We start from the raw sequence: 20487 nt of genomic DNA, 5'->3' as shown, positions 1-20487 counted from the left end.
CCCCGGGCCGCCGCCGCGCTCCCAGAAAGGGGACAGAACAAGAGGCAAAAAAAAAAAAAAAAAAAAAAAAAGCAGCAGCCTGTGGCACCCGGTATTCCCAGGCGGTCTCCCATCCAAGTACTAACCAGGCCCGACCCCGCTTAGCTTCCGAGACCAGACGAGATCGGGGGCGTTCAGGGTGGTGTGGCCCTAGACGGCGGCGGCGGAGGGCGCCCCTGCCCCGCTCAAGAAGCCGAGCCTCTCTGGTCTTCCCCGCCGCCGCCTCCCGCCCCAGGCCCCGCGCCGGGCCGGGCCGGTTGAGTTCGCCGGCCGGGTCCCGCGGGCTCCCAGGGACGGGGGTGATGGGCGGGGCGGGGCGGGGCGGGGGGCTGTCTCTCTATACACACACACACACACTCACACTCACTCACACTCACACAAGATGCGCCTCCACGGCTGGACTCGCCAAGGTGGAGCCCTCCCAGCCCCCCTCGTCTCCTCGCCCGGCCTCCTTCACCTACCCGCTGCCCACCCCCAGCGCGTCGCTGCCTGCCGCTGACTGCGCACGCGCGGGACGCTCGCCCTTTGACCCCAGCCAGGGGCCGCCCTCCCCCACAACCCCTTTCAGCTGCGCCCCCCCCCTCGCCCTGTGGGTGGGCTGCCGCCTATTCCCCCGGGCCAGGGCTGGGGCACAGCCAGTGTATGGGGCGTCTCTCTCTGGGGATGTGTCCCATGGGTGGGGTGGGGTGGCCTGGTTTGGGGGGCGCTGAAGAAATCAGTCCCCTCCATCTCCTACCTCTGGAAAACGCCCAAGCCCGTGGAGAACTGCCGGCACCGCTTCGTGGGGGCCGGGACCCTCCTCCGTGTCCTCCTGTGGCCCAGTCCAAGGGGCCTGGGCCTGGCCGGGGCTGCATTGGACCCCGACCACCCTGGCGTGTGGACTCGCTAAAAATCGGCCATTAGATATTGGATTCCAGCTTCCTGGAGGTCATTTCACTAATGAGTGCACCGGAAAGAGTTTCCTAATCCATCTGTGAGGGTGGCAACTGAAAGAGAATTTTAAAGCTGACAGAATAGGCGAGGGAAGGCATAGGAGATTTCCACACCCAGCAAGGAAGACTTTCCCGAAATGGAAGAAAGAAACGAGCAAACAGAGACACCGGTAGCCCGCCCGGAAAAGAGTCTGCCCCTTAGAGAAAGCACCCTGACCGGGTTCACCCGTGGGTGGGTGGCGAGCTAGCGGCATTCAGAAGAGCGAGGCCCGCAGTCTGTGCGGAAGACACCTGCGCTCGGGTGTGTGTGGCGGCGCGATTCACAAGCAGCTCCAGATGTTAAACCAAGGAGAAGCCAGGGAGTTCCCAACGCCCCAGGTGTCCTCAGCCCACGACTGGCTGCTGTGGGAATGGGAAGCCCGGCTCCTTGTCTCAGAGCGGGGTTCCCAGGAGGATCAGGCTGAAGCTGGGACTTGGCCTCAAAGTGTCCCCTCGCATGGCCACCCCCTTCCCCTTCCTGCTCCTCTACTCCTGGTGCCCCTCCATCCAGGGGCCAGACCTTAAAGAGTCACCGCAAGAGAATCCTGGTCCCAAAGGAGCCTTCTGGGGGACCGGTGCTGAGAGAGGTTGTGGGCATGGCCCGCTGGGGCTCTGCCCGACCCAGGGCTGAGAGATGCCACCTCCCAGCTCTGGGTCCCTGCAGGAAGTGTTGGCAAGCACAGGGCCGGTCCTCCAAAGGCCCAGGTGCAGGGAGCCCAGGCCAAGCAGCCTGTGGAAGAAGCCACTTGCCGTGCCACCCCGGGAACAGGACTGCAGGCCCCGGCCCTTCCCACCTCCTCCTCCTCCTCCTCCTCCTCCCCCCCGCCCCCCCCCACAGGGCACAGGGCTCAGAGACACCTCAGACTCTTGCTACCCAAAGTGCAAAGGGCATCAGTTGCTCCTCCAACCCCCCCGCCCAGCAGACCACGTTGTCCAGCCAGCCCCCGGGCCTCCCTGGGGTGCCCAGCACAAAAGTGCAGACACCCACCGGACCCTCAGTCTCAGTTTTCGGAGGTTTTTGCCACTCTAAGGACCCGCAGGCCGGCTGGGCCTTCGGGCAGGACAGAGAGCCCCGGAATCCGACTTGGAGAGCTGCGTGTACGTCCCCATCAGGAGGCGGTCCCCACCTCCGCGGCTCTCCCCTTGCGGGGAGCGGCAGCCCAGCCGGCAGCCGCAGGGCCTCAGGGAAGACACCAGGCTGGGCCCCCGCGGCACAGCGGGGGCACGTCCCCCGCACTCACGCGACTTAGGGACGGCTGCTGGAGACTGCTGCGGCCACCCTGCTGCCGGGTTTCTGGAGGGCTTCCTGGAAGCAGCGTCCACACCAAGCCCTTGGAAGGCCCAGGCGACGGAGGAGCCGGTCAGGCAGGGGCCGAGGACGGTGAGAGGCCGGGCGGGAAGGAGCATGTCAGGCAGGGGCAGAGGACGGTGACAGGCCGGGCGGGGAGGAGCCGGTCAGGCGGGGGCCCAGGACAGTGACGGGCCTGGCCGGGGAGGAGCGCGTCAGGCAGGGGCAGAGGAGACGGGCTGGGTAAGGGTTAGGGTGACAGTTAGGGCACAATTCACAATCGCAAAGACGTGGAAGCGACCCGAGTGCCCATCCATCCAGGAGTGCATTAATAAAATGTGGCGCGTGGACACCACGGAGTGCCATTCGGCTGTGAGGAGCAGCGGTGAGAGGGCGCCTCTCGTGTTCTCCTGGCCAGAGCTGGAACCCGTTCCAGTAAGCCAGGTATCCCAAGAATGGACACACGAGCACCACGTGAGCGCGCTCACCAGCAAATTGATACGAACGGATGGACGCCTAAGTGGACAGAGAGGAATCACCTTCATCGGGTGGGTGTCGGGCGGGTGGGGGGAGGGGAGGGGCATACACATCCATTAGGCATGGGGTGGGTGCGCACCGACTGGGGGATGGGCGCACTTGAAGCTCTGACCCGAGGGGGGAGGCTTGGAGAGGGCAAGGCACCCGACCTTAACATTGGTACCCCCACAATACCCTGCAACAACATGAGAGGTATATGAATAAGAACACAGGGGGGGCCGGGCGCGGTGGCTCACGCCTGTAATCCTAGCTCTCTGGGAGGCCGAGGCGGGCGGATTGCTCCAGGTCAGGAGTTCGAAACCAGCCTGAGCAAGAGCGAGACCCCCGTCTCTACTAAAAATAGAAAGAAATTAATTGGCCAACTAATATATATAGAAAAACACAGCCGGGCGTGGTGGTGCATCCCTGTAGTCCCAACTACTCGGGAGGCTGAGGCAGCAGGATTGCTTGAGCCCGGAGATTGAGGTTGCCGTGAGCTAGGCTGACGCCATGGCACTCACTCTAGCCTGGGCAGCAAAACGAGACTCTGTCTCAAAAAAAAAAAAAAAAAAAAAAAAAAGAACACAGGGGGGAGGGGGGCACGGGCAACACATGTCACCTGAATACTTGTACTCCCATCATCTGCTTGAAAAGAGAGAGAAAAGAAAATGCAATCATAGAGGTAAGAGACACTTTTTAAAAATCATGAATCCGAAGAGAAAAGTAAAAGGAGGCCTGTGGAGCAGGTCTGGGTGTGACTCCGGATCCCCCAACATCAGGTGCCACCACCAAAGATTCCTGCGTGTAGCCCATAGAACCCCAAAAGCAACGGGACGAGTTCTGGTCACATACTCCCTCAAAATGACATCCTGGCCTTCTTCTGGAACTCCCTCCCCTCTCAGACTCTCAAGGTTTCCTCCAGCGTGTCGGTTCCCACAGAGCAGACCTTTGGTCTGAGACCTGACAGTCCAGATGCCACGCATGCTGCCGCGTGGCGGCGGTGTCGCGGCTTGGGACAAGAGGAGGCCCCACGGTGCGGGCTGGGGCGCCAGGCACCGCGGGCGGGCGCTGAGGGTGGGGGTGACCCCCACCCCGGGCCGCCGCCGCGCTCCCAGAAAGGGGACAGAACAAGAGGCAAAAAAAAAAAAAAAAAAAAAAAAAGCAGCAGCCTGTGGCACCCGGTATTCCCAGGCGGTCTCCCATCCAAGTACTAACCAGGCCCGACCCCGCTTAGCTTCCGAGACCAGACGAGATCGGGGGCGTTCAGGGTGGTGTGGCCCTAGACGGCGGCGGCGGAGGGCGCCCCTGCCCCGCTCAAGAAGCCGAGCCTCTCTGGGCTTCCCCGCCGCCGCCTCCCGCCCCAGGCCCCGCGCCGGGCCGGGCCGGTTGAGTTCGCCGGCCGGGTCCCGCGGGCTCCCAGGGACGGGGGTGATGGGCGGGGCGGGGCGGGGCGGGGGGCTGTCTCTCTATACACACACACACACACTCACACTCACTCACACTCACACAAGATGCGCCTCCACGGCTGGACTCGCCAAGGTGGAGCCCTCCCAGCCCCCCTCGTCTCCTCGCCCGGCCTCCTTCACCTACCCGCTGCCCACCCCCAGCGCGTCGCTGCCTGCCGCTGACTGCGCACGCGCGGGACGCTCGCCCTTTGACCCCAGCCAGGGGCCGCCCTCCCCCACAACCCCTTTCAGCTGCGCCCCCCCCCTCGCCCTGTGGGTGGGCTGCCGCCTATTCCCCCGGGCCAGGGCTGGGGCACAGCCAGTGTATGGGGCGTCTCTCTCTGGGGATGTGTCCCATGGGTGGGGTGGGGTGGCCTGGTTTGGGGGGCGCTGAAGAAATCAGTCCCCTCCATCTCCTACCTCTGGAAAACGCCCAAGCCCGTGGAGAACTGCCGGCACCGCTTCGTGGGGGCCGGGACCCTCCTCCGTGTCCTCCTGTGGCCCAGTCCAAGGGGCCTGGGCCTGGCCGGGGCTGCATTGGACCCCGACCACCCTGGCGTGTGGACTCGCTAAAAATCGGCCATTAGATATTGGATTCCAGCTTCCTGGAGGTCATTTCACTAATGAGTGCACCGGAAAGAGTTTCCTAATCCATCTGTGAGGGTGGCAACTGAAAGAGAATTTTAAAGCTGACAGAATAGGCGAGGGAAGGCATAGGAGATTTCCACACCCAGCAAGGAAGACTTTCCCGAAATGGAAGAAAGAAACGAGCAAACAGAGACACCGGTAGCCCGCCCGGAAAAGAGTCTGCCCCTTAGAGAAAGCACCCTGACCGGGTTCACCCGTGGGTGGGTGGCGAGCTAGCGGCATTCAGAAGAGCGAGGCCCGCAGTCTGTGCGGAAGACACCTGCGCTCGGGTGTGTGTGGCGGCGCGATTCACAAGCAGCTCCAGATGTTAAACCAAGGAGAAGCCAGGGAGTTCCCAACGCCCCAGGTGTCCTCAGCCCACGACTGGCTGCTGTGGGAATGGGAAGCCCGGCTCCTTGTCTCAGAGCGGGGTTCCCAGGAGGATCAGGCTGAAGCTGGGACTTGGCCTCAAAGTGTCCCCTCGCATGGCCACCCCCTTCCCCTTCCTGCTCCTCTACTCCTGGTGCCCCTCCATCCAGGGGCCAGACCTTAAAGAGTCACCGCAAGAGAATCCTGGTCCCAAAGGAGCCTTCTGGGGGACCGGTGCTGAGAGAGGTTGTGGGCATGGCCCGCTGGGGCTCTGCCCGACCCAGGGCTGAGAGATGCCACCTCCCAGCTCTGGGTCCCTGCAGGAAGTGTTGGCAAGCACAGGGCCGGTCCTCCAAAGGCCCAGGTGCAGGGAGCCCAGGCCAAGCAGCCTGTGGAAGAAGCCACTTGCCGTGCCACCCCGGGAACAGGACTGCAGGCCCCGGCCCTTCCCACCTCCTCCTCCTCCTCCTCCTCCTCCCCCCCGCCCCCCCCCACAGGGCACAGGGCTCAGAGACACCTCAGACTCTTGCTACCCAAAGTGCAAAGGGCATCAGTTGCTCCTCCAACCCCCCCGCCCAGCAGACCACGTTGTCCAGCCAGCCCCCGGGCCTCCCTGGGGTGCCCAGCACAAAAGTGCAGACACCCACCGGACCCTCAGTCTCAGTTTTCGGAGGTTTTTGCCACTCTAAGGACCCGCAGGCCGGCTGGGCCTTCGGGCAGGACAGAGAGCCCCGGAATCCGACTTGGAGAGCTGCGTGTACGTCCCCATCAGGAGGCGGTCCCCACCTCCGCGGCTCTCCCCTTGCGGGGAGCGGCAGCCCAGCCGGCAGCCGCAGGGCCTCAGGGAAGACACCAGGCTGGGCCCCCGCGGCACAGCGGGGGCACGTCCCCCGCACTCACGCGACTTAGGGACGGCTGCTGGAGACTGCTGCGGCCACCCTGCTGCCGGGTTTCTGGAGGGCTTCCTGGAAGCAGCGTCCACACCAAGCCCTTGGAAGGCCCAGGCGACGGAGGAGCCGGTCAGGCAGGGGCCGAGGACGGTGAGAGGCCGGGCGGGAAGGAGCATGTCAGGCAGGGGCAGAGGACGGTGACAGGCCGGGCGGGGAGGAGCCGGTCAGGCGGGGGCCCAGGACAGTGACGGGCCTGGCCGGGGAGGAGCGCGTCAGGCAGGGGCAGAGGAGACGGGCTGGGTAAGGGTTAGGGTGACAGTTAGGGCACAATTCACAATCGCAAAGACGTGGAAGCGACCCGAGTGCCCATCCATCCAGGAGTGCATTAATAAAATGTGGCGCGTGGACACCACGGAGTGCCATTCGGCTGTGAGGAGCAGCGGTGAGAGGGCGCCTCTCGTGTTCTCCTGGCCAGAGCTGGAACCCGTTCCAGTAAGCCAGGTATCCCAAGAATGGACACACGAGCACCACGTGAGCGCGCTCACCAGCAAATTGATACGAACGGATGGACGCCTAAGTGGACAGAGAGGAATCACCTTCATCGGGTGGGTGTTGGGCGGGTGGGGGGAGGGGAGGGGCATACACATCCATTAGGCATGGGGTGGGTGCGCACCGACTGGGGGATGGGCGCACTTGAAGCTCTGACCCGAGGGGGGAGGCTTGGAGAGGGCAAGGCACCCGACCTTAACATTGGTACCCCCACAATACCCTGCAACAACATGAGAGGTATATGAATAAGAACACAGGGGGGGCCGGGCGCGGTGGCTCACGCCTGTAATCCTAGCTCTCTGGGAGGCCGAGGCGGGCGGATTGCTCCAGGTCAGGAGTTCGAAACCAGCCTGAGCAAGAGCGAGACCCCCGTCTCTACTAAAAATAGAAAGAAATTAATTGGCCAACTAATATATATAGAAAAACACAGCCGGGCGTGGTGGTGCATCCCTGTAGTCCCAACTACTCGGGAGGCTGAGGCAGCAGGATTGCTTGAGCCCGGAGATTGAGGTTGCCGTGAGCTAGGCTGACGCCATGGCACTCACTCTAGCCTGGGCAGCAAAACGAGACTCTGTCTCAAAAAAAAAAAAAAAAAAAAAAAAAGAACACAGGGGGGAGGGGGGCACGGGCAACACATGTCACCTGAATACTTGTACTCCCATCATCTGCTTGAAAAGAGAGAGAAAAGAAAATGCAATCATAGAGGTAAGAGACACTTTTTAAAAATCATGAATCCGAAGAGAAAAGTAAAAGGAGGCCTGTGGAGCAGGTCTGGGTGTGACTCCGGATCCCCCAACATCAGGTGCCACCACCAAAGATTCCTGCGTGTAGCCCATAGAACCCCAAAAGCAACGGGACGAGTTCTGGTCACATACTCCCTCAAAATGACATCCTGGCCTTCTTCTGGAACTCCCTCCCCTCTCAGACTCTCAAGGTTTCCTCCAGCGTGTCGGTTCCCACAGAGCAGACCTTTGGTCTGAGACCTGACAGTCCAGATGCCACGCATGCTGCCGCGTGGCGGCGGTGTCGCGGCTTGGGACAAGAGGAGGCCCCACGGTGCGGGCTGGGGCGCCAGGCACCGCGGGCGGGCGCTGAGGGTGGGGGTGACCCCCACCCCGGGCCGCCGCCGCGCTCCCAGAAAGGGGACAGAACAAGAGGCAAAAAAAAAAAAAAAAAAAAAAAAGCAGCAGCCTGTGGCACCCGGTATTCCCAGGCGGTCTCCCATCCAAGTACTAACCAGGCCCGACCCCGCTTAGCTTCCGAGACCAGACGAGATCGGGGGCGTTCAGGGTGGTGTGGCCCTAGACGGCGGCGGCGGAGGGCGCCCCTGCCCCGCTCAAGAAGCCGAGCCTCTCTGGGCTTCCCCGCCGCCGCCTCCCGCCCCAGGCCCCGCACCGGGCCGGGCCGGTTGAGTTCGCCGGCCGGGTCCCGCGGGCTCCCAGGGACGGGGGTGATGGGCGGGGCGGGGCGGGGCGGGGGGCTGTCTCTCTATACACACACACACACACTCACACTCACTCACACTCACACAAGATGCGCCTCCACGGCTGGACTCGCCAAGGTGGAGCCCTCCCAGCCCCCCTCGTCTCCTCGCCCGGCCTCCTTCACCTACCCGCTGCCCACCCCCAGCGCGTCGCTGCCTGCCGCTGACTGCGCACGCGCGGGACGCTCGCCCTTTGACCCCAGCCAGGGGCCGCCCTCCCCCACAACCCCTTTCAGCTGCGCCCCCCCCCTCGCCCTGTGGGTGGGCTGCCGCCTATTCCCCTGGGCCAGGGCTGGGGCACAGCCAGTGTATGGGGCGTCTCTCTCTGGGGATGTGTCCCATGGGTGGGGTGGGGTGGCCTGGTTTGGGGGGCGCTGAAGAAATCAGTCCCCTCCATCTCCTACCTCTGGAAAACGCCCAAGCCCGTGGAGAACTGCCGGCACCGCTTCGTGGGGGCCGGGACCCTCCTCCGTGTCCTCCTGTGGCCCAGTCCAAGGGGCCTGGGCCTGGCCGGGGCTGCATTGGACCCCGACCACCCTGGCGTGTGGACTCGCTAAAAATCGGCCATTAGATATTGGATTCCAGCTTCCTGGAGGTCATTTCACTAATGAGTGCACCGGAAAGAGTTTCCTAATCCATCTGTGAGGGTGGCAACTGAAAGAGAATTTTAAAGCTGACAGAATAGGCGAGGGAAGGCATAGGAGATTTCCACACCCAGCAAGGAAGACTTTCCCGAAATGGAAGAAAGAAACAAGCAAACAGAGACACCGGTAGCCCGCCCGGAAAAGAGTCTGCCCCTTAGAGAAAGCACCCTGACCGGGTTCACCCGTGGGTGGGTGGCGAGCTAGCGGCATTCAGAAGAGCGAGGCCCACAGTCTGTGCGGAAGACACCTGCGCTCGGGTGTGTGTGGCGGCGCGATTCACAAGCAGCTCCAGATGTTAAACCAAGGAGAAGCCAGGGAGTTCCCAACGCCCCAGGTGTCCTCAGCCCACGACTGGCTGCTGTGGGAATGGGAAGCCCGGCTCCTTGTCTCAGAGCGGGGTTCCCAGGAGGATCAGGCTGAAGCTGGGACTTGGCCTCAAAGTGTCCCCTCGCATGGCCACCCCCTTCCCCTTCCTGCTCCTCTACTCCTGGTGCCCCTCCATCCAGGGGCCAGACCTTAAAGAGTCACCGCAAGAGAATCCTGGTCCCAAAGGAGCCTTCTGGGGGACCGGTGCTGAGAGAGGTTGTGGGCATGGCCCGCTGGGGCTCTGCCCGACCCAGGGCTGAGAGATGCCACCTCCCAGCTCTGGGTCCCTGCAGGAAGTGTTGGCAAGCACAGGGCCGGTCCTCCAAAGGCCCAGGTGCAGGGAGCCCAGGCCAAGCAGCCTGTGGAAGAAGCCACTTGCCGTGCCACCCCGGGAACAGGACTGCAGGCCCCGGCCCTTCCCACCTCCTCCTCCTCCTCCTCCTCCTCCCCCCCGCCCCCCCCCACAGGGCACAGGGCTCAGAGACACCTCAGACTCTTGCTACCCAAAGTGCAAAGGGCATCAGTTGCTCCTCCAACCCCCCCGCCCAGCAGACCACGTTGTCCAGCCAGCCCCCGGGCCTCCCTGGGGTGCCCAGCACAAAAGTGCAGACACCCACCGGACCCTCAGTCTCAGTTTTCGGAGGTTTTTGCCACTCTAAGGACCCGCAGGCCGGCTGGGCCTTCGGGCAGGACAGAGAGCCCCGGAATCCGACTTGGAGAGCTGCGTGTACGTCCCCATCAGGAGGCGGTCCCCACCTCCGCGGCTCTCCCCTTGCGGGGAGCGGCAGCCCAGCCGGCAGCCGCAGGGCCTCAGGGAAGACACCAGGCTGGGCCCCCGCGGCACAGCGGGGGCACGTCCCCCGCACTCACGCGACTTAGGGACGGCTGCTGGAGACTGCTGCGGCCACCCTGCTGCCGGGTTTCTGGAGGGCTTCCTGGAAGCAGCGTCCACACCAAGCCCTTGGAAGGCCCAGGCGACGGAGGAGCCGGTCAGGCAGGGGCCGAGGACGGTGAGAGGCCGGGCGGGAAGGAGCATGTCAGGCAGGGGCAGAGGACGGTGACAGGCCGGGCGGGGAGGAGCCGGTCAGGCGGGGGCCCAGGACAGTGACGGGCCTGGCCGGGGAGGAGCGCGTCAGGCAGGGGCAGAGGAGACGGGCTGGGTAAGGGTTAGGGTGACAGTTAGGGCACAATTCACAATCGCAAAGACGTGGAAGCGACCCGAGTGCCCATCCATCCAGGAGTGCATTAATAAAATGTGGCGCGTGGACACCACGGAGTGCCATTCGGCTGTGAGGAGCAGCGGTGAGAGGGCGCCTCTCGTGTTCTCCTGGCCAGAGCTGGAACCCGTTCCAGTAAGCCAGGTATCCCAAGAATGGACACACGAGCACCACGTGAGCGCGCTCACCAGCAAATTGGTACGAACGGATGGACGCCTAAGTGGACAGAGAGGAATCACCTTCATCGGGTGGGTGTCGGGCGGGTGGGGGGAGGGGAGGGGCATACACATCCATTAGGCATGGGGTGGGTGCGCACCGACTGGGGGATGGGCGCACTTGAAGCTCTGACCCGAGGGGGGAGGCTTGGAGAGGGCAAGGCACCCGACCTTAACATTGGTACCCCCACAATACGCTGCAACAACATGAGAGGTATATGAATAAGAACACAGGGGGGGCCGGGCGCGGTGGCTCACGCCTGTAATCCTAGCTCTCTGGGAGGCCGAGGCGGGCGGATTGCTCCAGGTCAGGAGTTCGAAACCAGCCTGAGCAAGAGCGAGACCCCCGTCTCTACTAAAAATAGAAAGAAATTAATTGGCCAACTAATATATATAGAAAAACACAGCCGGGCGTGGTGGTGCATGCCTGTAGTCCCAACTACTCGGGAGGCTGAGGCAGCAGGATTGCTTGAGCCCGGAGATTGAGGTTGCCGTGAGCTAGGCTGACGCCATGGCACTCACTCTAGCCTGGGCAGCAAAACGAGACTCTGTCTCAAAAAAAAAAAAAAAAAAAAAGAACACAGGGGGGAGGGGGGCACGGGCAACACATGTCACCTGAATACTTGTACTCCCATCATCTGCTTGAAAAGAGAGAGAAAAGAAAATGCAATCATAGAGGTAAGAGACACTTTTTAAAAATCATGAATCCGAAGAGAAAAGTAAAAGGAGGCCTGTGGAGCAGGTCTGGGTGTGACTCCGGATCCCCCAACATCAGGTGCCACCACCAAAGATTCCTGCGTGTAGCCCATAGAACCCCAAAAGCAACGGGACGAGTTCTGGTCACATACTCCCTCAAAATGACATCCTGGCCTTCTTCTGGAACTCCCTCCCCTCTCAGACTCTCAAGGTTTCCTCCAGCGTGTCGGTTCCCACAGAGCAGACCTTTGGTCTGAGACCTGACAGTCCAGATGCCACGCATGCTGCCGCGTGGCGGCGGTGTCGCGGCTTGGGACAAGAGGAGGCCCCACGGTGCGGGCTGGGGCGCCAGGCACCGCGGGCGGGCGCTGAGGGTGGGGGTGACCCCCACCCCGGGCCGCCGCCGCGCTCCCAGAAAGGGGACAGAACAAGAGGCAAAAAAAAAAAAAAAAAAGCAGCAGCCTGTGGCACCCGGTATTCCCAGGCGGTCTCCCATCCAAGTACTAACCAGGCCCGACCCCGCTTAGCTTCCGAGACCAGACGAGATCGGGGGCGTTCAGGGTGGTGTGGCCCTAGACGGCGGCGGCGGAGGGCGCCCCTGCCCCGCTCAAGAAGCCGAGCCTCTCTGGGCTTCCCCGCCGCCGCCTCCCGCCCCAGGCCCCGCGCCGGGCCGGGCCGGTTGAGTTCGCCGGCCGGGTCCCGCGGGCTCCCAGGGACGGGGGTGATGGGCGGGGCGGGGCGGGGCGGGGGGCTGTCTCTCTATACACACACACACACACTCACACTCACTCACACTCACACAAGATGCGCCTCCACGGCTGGACTCGCCAAGGTGGAGCCCTCCCAGCCCCCCTCGTCTCCTCGCCCGGCCTCCTTCACCTACCCGCTGCCCACCCCCAGCGCGTCGCTGCCTGCCGCTGACTGCGCACGCGCGGGACGCTCGCCCTTTGACCCCAGCCAGGGGCCGCCCTCCCCCACAACCCCTTTCAGCTGCGCCCCCCCCCTCGCCCTGTGGGTGGGCTGCCGCCTATTCCCCCGGGCCAGGGCTGGGGCACAGCCAGTGTATGGGGCGTCTCTCTCTGGGGATGTGTCCCATGGGTGGGGTGGGGTGGCCTGGTTTGGGGGGCGCTGAAGAAATCAGTCCCCTCCATCTCCTACCTCTGGAAAACGCCCAAGCCCGTGGAGAACTGCCGGCACCGCTTCGTGGGGGCCGGGACCCTCCTCCGTGTCCTCCTGTGGCCCAGTCCAAGGGGCCTGGGCCTGGCCGGGGCTGCATTGGACCCCGACCACCCTGGCGTGTGGACTCGCTAAAAATCGGCCATTAGATATTGGATTCCAGCTTCCTGGAGGTCATTTCACTAATGAGTGCACCGGAAAGAGTTTCCTAATCCATCTGTGAGGGTGGCAACTGAAAGAGAATTTTAAAGCTGACAGAATAGGCGAGGGAAGGCATAGGAGATTTCCACACCCAGCAAGGAAGACTTTCCCGAAATGGAAGAAAGAAACGAGCAAACAGAGACACCGGTAGCCCGCCCGGAAAAGAGTCTGCCCCTTAGAGAAAGCACCCTGACCGGGTTCACCCGTGGGTGGGTGGCGAGCTAGCGGCATTCAGAAGAGCGAGGCCCGCAGTCTGTGCGGAAGACACCTGCGCTCGGGTGTGTGTGGCGGCGCGATTCACAAGCAGCTCCAGATGTTAAACCAAGGAGAAGCCAGGGAGTTCCCAACGCCCCAGGTGTCCTCAGCCCACGACTGGCTGCTGTGGGAATGGGAAGCCCGGCTCCTTGTCTCAGAGCGGGGTTCCCAGGAGGATCAGGCTGAAGCTGGGACTTGGCCTCAAAGTGTCCCCTCGCATGGCCACCCCCTTCCCCTTCCTGCTCCTCTACTCCTGGTGCCCCTCCATCCAGGGGCCAGACCTTAAAGAGTCACCGCAAGAGAATCCTGGTCCCAAAGGAGCCTTCTGGGGGACCGGTGCTGAGAGAGGTTGTGGGCATGGCCCGCTGGGGCTCTGCCCGACCCAGGGCTGAGAGATGCCACCTCCCAGCTCTGGGTCCCTGCAGGAAGTGTTGGCAAGCACAGGGCCGGTCCTCCAAAGGCCCAGGTGCAGGGAGCCCAGGCCAAGCAGCCTGTGGAAGAAGCCACTTGCCGTGCCACCCCGGGAACAGGACTGCAGGCCCCGGCCCTTCCCACCTCCTCCTCCTCCTCCTCCTCCTCCCCCCCGCCCCCCCCCACAGGGCACAGGGCTCAGAGACACCTCAGACTCTTGCTACCCAAAGTGCAAAGGGCATCAGTTGCTCCTCCAACCCCCCCGCCCAGCAGACCACGTTGTCCAGCCAGCCCCCGGGCCTCCCTGGGGTGCCCAGCACAAAAGTGCAGACACCCACCGGACCCTCAGTCTCAGTTTTCGGAGGTTTTTGCCACTCTAAGGACCCGCAGGCCGGCTGGGCCTTCGGGCAGGACAGAGAGCCCCGGAATCCGACTTGGAGAGCTGCGTGTACGTCCCCATCAGGAGGCGGTCCCCACCTCCGCGGCTCTCCCCTTGCGGGGAGCGGCAGCCCAGCCGGCAGCCGCAGGGCCTCAGGGAAGACACCAGGCTGGGCCCCCGCGGCACAGCGGGGGCACGTCCCCCGCACTCACGCGACTTAGGGACGGCTGCTGGAGACTGCTGCGGCCACCCTGCTGCCGGGTTTCTGGAGGGCTTCCTGGAAGCAGCGTCCACACCAAGCCCTTGGAAGGCCCAGGCGACGGAGGAGCCGGTCAGGCAGGGGCCGAGGACGGTGAGAGGCCGGGCGGGAAGGAGCATGTCAGGCAGGGGCAGAGGACGGTGACAGGCCGGGCGGGGAGGAGCCGGTCAGGCGGGGGCCCAGGACAGTGACGGGCCTGGCCGGGGAGGAGCGCGTCAGGCAGGGGCAGAGGAGACGGGCTGGGTAAGGGTTAGGGTGACAGTTAGGGCACAATTCACAATCGCAAAGACGTGGAAGCGACCCGAGTGCCCATCCATCCAGGAGTGCATTAATAAAATGTGGCGCGTGGACACCACGGAGTGCCATTCGGCTGTGAGGAGCAGCGGTGAGAGGGCGCCTCTCGTGTTCTCCTGGCCAGAGCTGGAACCCGTTCCAGTAAGCCAGGTATCCCAAGAATGGACACACGAGCACCACGTGAGCGCGCTCACCAGCAAATTGGTACGAACGGATGGACGCCTAAGTGGACAGAGAGGAATCACCTTCATCGGGTGGGTGTCGGGCGGGTGGGGGGAGGGGAGGGGCATACACATCCATTAGGCATGGGGTGGGTGCGCACCGACTGGGGGATGGGCGCACTTGAAGCTCTGACCCGAGGGGGGAGGCTTGGAGAGGGCAAGGCACCCGACCTTAACATTGGTACCCCCACAATACGCTGCAACAACATGAGAGGTATATGAATAAGAACACAGGGGGGGCCGGGCGCGGTGGCTCACGCCTGTAATCCTAGCTCTCTGGGAGGCCGAGGCGGGCGGATTGCTCCAGGTCAGGAGCTCGAAACCAGCCTGAGCAAGAGCGAGACCCCCGTCTCTACTAAAAATAGAAAGAAATTAATTGGCCAACTAATATATATAGAAAAACACAGCCGGGCGTGGTGGTGCATGCCTGTAGTCCCAACTACTCGGGAGGCTGAGGCAGCAGGATTGCTTGAGCCCGGAGATTGAGGTTGCCGTGAGCTAGGCTGACGCCATGGCACTCACTCTAGCCTGGGCAGCAAAACGAGACTCTGTCTCAAAAAAAAAAAAAAAAAAAAAAAAAAAGAACACAGGGGGGAGGGGGGCACGGGCAACACATGTCACCTGAATACTTGTACTCCCATCATCTGCTTGAAAAGAGAGAGAAAAGAAAATGCAATCATAGAGGTAAGAGACACTTTTTAAAAATCATGAATCCGAAGAGAAAAGTAAAAGGAGGCCTGTGGAGCAGGTCTGGGTGTGACTCCGGATCCCCCAACATCAGGTGCCACCACCAAAGATTCCTGCGTGTAGCCCATAGAACCCCAAAAGCAACGGGACGAGTTCTGGTCACATACTCCCTCAAAATGACATCCTGGCCTTCTTCTGGAACTCCCTCCCCTCTCAGACTCTCAAGGTTTCCTCCAGCGTGTCGGTTCCCACAGAGCAGACCTTTGGTCTGAGACCTGACAGTCCAGATGCCACGCATGCTGCCGCGTGGCGGCGGTGTCGCGGCTTGGGACAAGAGGAGGCCCCACGGTGCGGGCTGGGGCGCCAGGCACCGCGGGCGGGCGCTGAGGGTGGGGGTGACCCCCACCCCGGGCCGCCGCCGCGCTCCCAGAAAGGGGACAGAACAAGAGGCAAAAAAAAAAAAAAAAGCAGCAGCCTGTGGCACCCGGTATTCCCAGGCGGTCTCCCATCCAAGTACTAACCAGGCCCGACCCCGCTTAGCTTCCGAGACCAGACGAGATCGGGGGCGTTCAGGGTGGTGTGGCCCTAGACGGCGGCGGCGGAGGGCGCCCCTGCCCCGCTCAAGAAGCCGAGCCTCTCTGGGCTTCCCCGCCGCCGCCTCCCGCCCCAGGCCCCGCGCCGGGCCGGGCCGGTTGAGTTCGCCGGCCGGGTCCCGCGGGCTCCCAGGGACGGGGGTGATGGGCGGGGCGGGGCGGGGCGGGGCGGGGCGGGGGGCTGTCTCTCTATACACACACACACACACACTCACACTCACTCACACTCACACAAGATGCGCCTCCACGGCTGGACTCGCCAAGGTGGAGCCCTCCCAGCCCCCCTCGTCTCCTCGCCCGGCCTCCTTCACCTACCCGCTGCCCACCCCCAGCGCGTCGCTGCCTGCCGCTGACTGCGCACGCGCGGGACGCTCGCCCTTTGACCCCAGCCAGGGGCCGCCCTCCCCCACAACCCCTTTCAGCTGCGCCCCCCCCCTCGCCCTGTGGGTGGGCTGCCGCCTATTCCCCCGGGCCAGGGCTGGGGCACAGCCAGTGTATGGGGCGTCTCTCTCTGGGGATGTGTCCCATGGGTGGGGTGGGGTGGCCTGGTTTGGGGGGCGCTGAAGAAATCAGTCCCCTCCATCTCCTACCTCTGGAAAACGCCCAAGCCCGTGGAGAACTGCCGGCACCGCTTCGTGGGGGCCGGGACCCTCCTCCGTGTCCTCCTGTGGCCCAGTCCAAGGGGCCTGGGCCTGGCCGGGGCTGCATTGGACCCCGACCACCCTGGCGTGTGGACTCGCTAAAAATCGGCCATTAGATATTGGATTCCAGCTTCCTGGAGGTCATTTCACTAATGAGTGCACCGGAAAGTGAGTGCACCGGAAAGAGTTTCCTAATCCATCTGTGAGGGTGGCAACTGAAAGAGAATTTTAAAGCTGACAGAATAGGCGAGGGAAGGCATAGGAGATTTCCACACCCAGCAAGGAAGACTTTCCCGAAATGGAAGAAAGAAACGAGCAAACAGAGACACCGGTAGCCCGCCCGGAAAAGAGTCTGCCCCTTAGAGAAAGCACCCTGACCGGGTTCACCCGTGGGTGGGTGGCGAGCTAGCGGCATTCAGAAGAGCGAGGCCCGCAGTCTGTGCGGAAGACACCTGCGCTCGGGTGTGTGTGGCGGCGCGATTCACAAGCAGCTCCAGATGTTAAACCAAGGAGAAGCCAGGGAGTTCCCAACGCCCCAGGTGTCCTCAGCCCACGACTGGCTGCTGTGGGAATGGGAAGCCCGGCTCCTTGTCTCAGAGCGGGGTTCCCAGGAGGATCAGGCTGAAGCTGGGACTTGGCCTCAAAGTGTCCCCTCGCATGGCCACCCCCTTCCCCTTCCTGCTCCTCTACTCCTGGTGCCCCTCCATCCAGGGGCCAGACCTTAAAGAGTCACCGCAAGAGAATCCTGGTCCCAAAGGAGCCTTCTGGGGGACCGGTGCTGAGAGAGGTTGTGGGCATGGCCCGCTGGGGCTCTGCCCGACCCAGGGCTGAGAGATGCCACCTCCCAGCTCTGGGTCCCTGCAGGAAGTGTTGGCAAGCACAGGGCCGGTCCTCCAAAGGCCCAGGTGCAGGGAGCCCAGGCCAAGCAGCCTGTGGAAGAAGCCACTTGCCGTGCCACCCCGGGAACAGGACTGCAGGCCCCGGCCCTTCCCACCTCCTCCTCCTCCTCCTCCTCCTCCCCCCCGCCCCCCCCCACAGGGCACAGGGCTCAGAGACACCTCAGACTCTTGCTACCCAAAGTGCAAAGGGCATCAGTTGCTCCTCCAACCCCCCCGCCCAGCAGACCACGTTGTCCAGCCAGCCCCCGGGCCTCCCTGGGGTGCCCAGCACAAAAGTGCAGACACCCACCGGACCCTCAGTCTCAGTTTTCGGAGGTTTTTGCCACTCTAAGGACCCGCAGGCCGGCTGGGCCTTCGGGCAGGACAGAGAGCCCCGGAATCCGACTTGGAGAGCTGCGTGTACGTCCCCATCAGGAGGCGGTCCCCACCTCCGCGGCTCTCCCCTTGCGGGGAGCGGCAGCCCAGCCGGCAGCCGCAGGGCCTCAGGGAAGACACCAGGCTGGGCCCCCGCGGCACAGCGGGGGCACGTCCCCCGCACTCACGCGACTTAGGGACGGCTGCTGGAGACTGCTGCGGCCACCCTGCTGCCGGGTTTCTGGAGGGCTTCCTGGAAGCAGCGTCCACACCAAGCCCTTGGAAGGCCCAGGCGACGGAGGAGCCGGTCAGGCAGGGGCCGAGGACGGTGAGAGGCCGGGCGGGAAGGAGCATGTCAGGCAGGGGCAGAGGACGGTGACAGGCCGGGCGGGGAGGAGCCGGTCAGGCGGGGGCCCAGGACAGTGACGGGCCTGGCCGGGGAGGAGCGCGTCAGGCAGGGGCAGAGGAGACGGGCTGGGTAAGGGTTAGGGTGACAGTTAGGGCACAATTCACAATCGCAAAGACGTGGAAGCGACCCGAGTGCCCATCCATCCAGGAGTGCATTAATAAAATGTGGCGCGTGGACACCACGGAGTGCCATTCGGCTGTGAGGAGCAGCGGTGAGAGGGCGCCTCTCGTGTTCTCCTGGCCAGAGCTGGAACCCGTTCCAGTAAGCCAGGTATCCCAAGAATGGACACACGAGCACCACGTGAGCGCGCTCACCAGCAAATTGATACGAACGGATGGACGCCTAAGTGGACAGAGAGGAATCACCTTCATCGGGTGGGTGTCGGGCGGGTGGGGGGAGGGGAGGGGCATACACATCCATTAGGCATGGGGTGGGTGCGCACCGACTGGGGGATGGGCGCACTTGAAGCTCTGACCCGAGGGGGGAGGCTTGGAGAGGGCAAGGCACCCGACCTTAACATTGGTACCCCCACAATACCCTGCAACAACATGAGAGGTATATGAATAAGAACACAGGGGGGGCCGGGCGCGGTGGCTCACGCCTGTAATCCTAGCTCTCTGGGAGGCCGAGGCGGGCGGATTGCTCCAGGTCAGGAGTTCGAAACCAGCCTGAGCAAGAGCGAGACCCCCGTCTCTACTAAAAATAGAAAGAAATTAATTGGCCAACTAATATATATAGAAAAACACAGCCGGGCGTGGTGGTGCATCCCTGTAGTCCCAACTACTCGGGAGGCTGAGGCAGCAGGATTGCTTGAGCCCGGAGATTGAGGTTGCCGTGAGCTAGGCTGACGCCATGGCACTCACTCTAGCCTGGGCAGCAAAACGAGACTCTGTCTCAAAAAAAAAAAAAAAAAAAAAAAAAAGAACACAGGGGGGAGGGGGGCACGGGCAACACATGTCACCTGAATACTTGTACTCCCATCATCTGCTTGAAAAGAGAGAGAAAAGAAAATGCAATCATAGAGGTAAGAGACACTTTTTAAAAATCATGAATCCGAAGAGAAAAGTAAAAGGAGGCCTGTGGAGCAGGTCTGGGTGTGACTCCGGATCCCCCAACATCAGGTGCCACCACCAAAGATTCCTGCGTGTAGCCCATAGAACCCCAAAAGCAACGGGACGAGTTCTGGTCACATACTCCCTCAAAATGACATCCTGGCCTTCTTCTGGAACTCCCTCCCCTCTCAGACTCTCAAGGTTTCCTCCAGCGTGTCGGTTCCCACAGAGCAGACCTTTGGTCTGAGACCTGACAGTCCAGATGCCACGCATGCTGCCGCGTGGCGGCGGTGTCGCGGCTTGGGACAAGAGGAGGCCCCACGGTGCGGGCTGGGGCGCCAGGCACCGCGGGCGGGCGCTGAGGGTGGGGGTGACCCCCACCCCGGGCCGCCGCCGCGCTCCCAGAAAGGGGACAGAACAAGAGGCAAAAAAAAAAAAAAAAAAAAAAAAGCAGCAGCCTGTGGCACCCGGTATTCCCAGGCGGTCTCCCATCCAAGTACTAACCAGGCCCGACCCCGCTTAGCTTCCGAGACCAGACGAGATCGGGGGCGTTCAGGGTGGTGTGGCCCTAGACGGCGGCGGCGGAGGGCGCCCCTGCCCCGCTCAAGAAGCCGAGCCTCTCTGGGCTTCCCCGCCGCCGCCTCCCGCCCCAGGCCCCGCACCGGGCCGGGCCGGTTGAGTTCGCCGGCCGGGTCCCGCGGGCTCCCAGGGACGGGGGTGATGGGCGGGGCGGGGCGGGGCGGGGGGCTGTCTCTCTATACACACACACACACACTCACACTCACTCACACTCACACAAGATGCGCCTCCACGGCTGGACTCGCCAAGGTGGAGCCCTCCCAGCCCCCCTCGTCTCCTCGCCCGGCCTCCTTCACCTACCCGCTGCCCACCCCCAGCGCGTCGCTGCCTGCCGCTGACTGCGCACGCGCGGGACGCTCGCCCTTTGACCCCAGCCAGGGGCCGCCCTCCCCCACAACCCCTTTCAGCTGCGCCCCCCCCCTCGCCCTGTGGGTGGGCTGCCGCCTATTCCCCTGGGCCAGGGCCAGGGCTGGGGCACAGCCAGTGTATGGGGCGTCTCTCTCTGGGGATGTGTCCCATGGGTGGGGTGGGGTGGCCTGGTTTGGGGGGCGCTGAAGAAATCAGTCCCCTCCATCTCCTACCTCTGGAAAACGCCCAAGCCCGTGGAGAACTGCCGGCACCGCTTCGTGGGGGCCGGGACCCTCCTCCGTGTCCTCCTGTGGCCCAGTCCAAGGGGCCTGGGCCTGGCCGGGGCTGCATTGGACCCCGACCACCCTGGCGTGTGGACTCGCTAAAAATCGGCCATTAGATATTGGATTCCAG

General features: G+C 63.1%; 6 non-coding genes across 6 annotated transcripts; all 6 read right to left on the bottom strand.

Moving 5' to 3' along the window:
- Window positions 1–76: 76 nt before the first annotated feature.
- Window positions 77–195, bottom strand: LOC142863564 (5S ribosomal RNA). Its single transcript, XR_012914334.1, has one exon. It is a non-coding gene; the product is annotated as a 5S ribosomal RNA (ribosomal RNA).
- A 3785-nt stretch (window positions 196–3980) lies between these two features.
- Window positions 3981–4099, bottom strand: LOC142863562 (5S ribosomal RNA). Its single transcript, XR_012914332.1, has one exon. It is a non-coding gene; the product is annotated as a 5S ribosomal RNA (ribosomal RNA).
- Window positions 4100–7882: 3783 nt separating this feature from the next.
- LOC142863561 (5S ribosomal RNA) lies at window positions 7883–8001 on the bottom strand. Its single transcript, XR_012914331.1, has one exon. It is a non-coding gene; the product is annotated as a 5S ribosomal RNA (ribosomal RNA).
- A 3773-nt stretch (window positions 8002–11774) lies between these two features.
- Window positions 11775–11893, bottom strand: LOC142863560 (5S ribosomal RNA). The gene has a single exon (XR_012914330.1). It is a non-coding gene; the product is annotated as a 5S ribosomal RNA (ribosomal RNA).
- A 3777-nt stretch (window positions 11894–15670) lies between these two features.
- Window positions 15671–15789, bottom strand: LOC142863559 (5S ribosomal RNA). Its single transcript, XR_012914329.1, has one exon. It is a non-coding gene; the product is annotated as a 5S ribosomal RNA (ribosomal RNA).
- A 3812-nt stretch (window positions 15790–19601) lies between these two features.
- LOC142863558 (5S ribosomal RNA) lies at window positions 19602–19720 on the bottom strand. Its single transcript, XR_012914328.1, has one exon. It is a non-coding gene; the product is annotated as a 5S ribosomal RNA (ribosomal RNA).
- Between the last annotated feature and the right edge of the window lie 767 nt (window positions 19721–20487).

This window comes from Microcebus murinus, chromosome 22, assembly GCF_040939455.1.
Source record: "Microcebus murinus isolate Inina chromosome 22, M.murinus_Inina_mat1.0, whole genome shotgun sequence".
Taxonomy (NCBI): Eukaryota; Metazoa; Chordata; class Mammalia; order Primates; family Cheirogaleidae; genus Microcebus; species Microcebus murinus.
Note: the sequence above shows the minus strand (reverse complement) of the source record. Positions and strands in the feature narration are given on the sequence as shown.